This window comes from Echinops telfairi, unplaced genomic scaffold (genome assembly GCF_000313985.2).
Source record: "Echinops telfairi isolate 266 unplaced genomic scaffold, ASM31398v2 ScPeMD7_20;HRSCAF=75, whole genome shotgun sequence".
In the NCBI taxonomy this organism is placed as follows: domain Eukaryota; kingdom Metazoa; phylum Chordata; class Mammalia; order Afrosoricida; family Tenrecidae; genus Echinops; species Echinops telfairi.
The window spans coordinates 12,041,520-12,043,540 of record NW_022103917.1 but is presented as its reverse complement, the minus strand read 5'-3'; the positions used below and the strand labels follow the sequence as shown (position 1 = coordinate 12,043,540).

The 2,021-nt window shown below is 53.1% G+C and overlaps 1 pseudogene; it reads right to left on the bottom strand.

The window, feature by feature from the left end:
- Nucleotides 1–248: 248 nt before the first annotated feature.
- Nucleotides 249–1,320, bottom strand: LOC101649454 (annotated as a pseudogene).
- Between the last annotated feature and the right edge of the window lie 701 nt (nucleotides 1,321–2,021).

Genomic DNA, 2,021 nt, shown 5'->3' with positions numbered 1-2,021 from the left:
ACTTCTATAAATTCCCTTTGCCTCCTAGCTCTAACCTCTATTTCCTTTTAATTTTCTCTTGTCCCACTATCATGTTCAGCATTCATTAGGGTTTCAATAATTCCTCTCTGTTACATTGCCCTTGGTCACGCCCTACCAGGCCTCTTACACCCTCCTCACCACCGATTTGGATGAATACTAACTTTTTTTTCTTTACACCGGAATGTGAGTAAATCCTTTTATTAGAATGCTCTGAAGAATGAATTAGCTCACATGAGCACTGTCCCTTTTGGGGGGAGAGGACATGGCTGCCAGGCATTGTGGCAGAGGCAGCTCTGGGGCTCTCAGCGTCTGCACAAAATGTCCACTGAAGGAACCCACACACAGGTTTCCTGGGATTCAACTGCCGTGGGCTATCCCAAGTCTCCCTCGCCCAGGCTGCCTCTGAACCAAGCTTGCAGGACCTCTCTGGCATGATTGCTGCCCTGCCCAACTCATGGTCAGGGGCACACTGGTAGCTGAAGATGCCCAAAAGGCTTACCAAACACAAGCACCCCCACCCCCACACAAGTGACCCACCCCCTAGAAAGCAAAGGAAGGCTACCAAACCTTCACATGTAGGTAAGGTTCTGTGTGCCGGGCATACAGGGTACCCAGCGGCTCCTTGGTGCCAGCCCAAGCTGGAGCCAGAGCTCTGACTTTGTTCTCCAAGGTTGCTCCTGGCCGATCCCTGCCTCTGAACGCAGCCCCCACGTGCTGCTTTCTTCCAGGCACTAGCTCTGGGTCCAAAGGGAACAGGAGGAGATGGCAGAGAGAGGACGGGAGAGAAAAAGGGCAATGAAACAATACAAAAGTGCAGAAACCATCCAGGAAAACGACATTTTACAACGATGAGGGAACGGCCAAGAAGACTACACACTCGTCCAGACCACCTCCCACCCGCGCCTTGGACAGGGGCCTGGACGAGGAGCCTCATGAGCTGCTGGACGGACTGGACCTGCTGCTTCAGCTGCGAGCCCTCCTGGATGGTGATGGAGCCGGCGATGACAGGCCTGGACATGCCACAGGCCCGGCCCAGACCTGCTTGGAGTGCACACACACACAGGGCATGTTTTTGTCTTCACACAGCAGCGGGCGGTGCACGATGATATCCGGCGGCTCGGCATCCTTGGCCATCACCATGAACTCCGAGATGCCTCTGTGGAGGGTTTGGGTGGCCTCATTGGCTCCTTTGCGAAGCCGCTTGTAGTGACAGGACTGCTAAACGAGGTCCAACAGCTTCTTGGTTAGGTGGGCATCTGCGAGGGCATAGGCTTTCAGATTTACATCTGCCTCAGTCATGGCTGCGGTTCTTTGATCTCGCCACACCAGGAGGAGCTTGACCGAAGTTGGAGCACGAGCGGTGCGTGCGCTGGAAAGCCGCACTTGAATGTTAACTTTTAAGGCACAGACCGTACCCAAAGTTGCCACTGACTGACTTCTTTGGATTCTGGTCTTGTAAAGCCTTCATAAGACTGGGTAGGATGGTGTCGTGCATAGTGCTTTGGCCTCTAAGGACCACGATTCTACTGCAGACTACATAATAGCTGTGCCATGTGCTTCCAGGGCAGGTCCTCCTGACTGAGCTGCAGAAACAGGTTGGTGGCCCTGTCTCTGCTTTCCCCTTAGTCGTGGCAGAAGATCCCCCATCATCTCCGTGAGGGGCAACCATCGATTTGTGCTCTTCATGTAGTGGCCAAAAGGCTGCGTTGAGTCATAGGCAATCCACTCAAACTGGCCACATCCACAGAAGGAAAGATTTCCATTCTAGCCTAGACACCCTACAGTCCTGCCGCCAAGGCCTTGTCCCCCAGGGAAGCATCCCATAGCTCAGAGCTCTGCCCTGACCTGCATGCTGACGTCCTTGGCAGAAGCACAAGTTTTCTTCATTGTGAACAATGCAAACCTACACTTCGGAGCTTCCACAGCCATAAAATGATCAGGAGAACATAGTATTTACAAAATCCGGGGAACCAAAGCAGCAGCTAGATAGGCTTCACAGG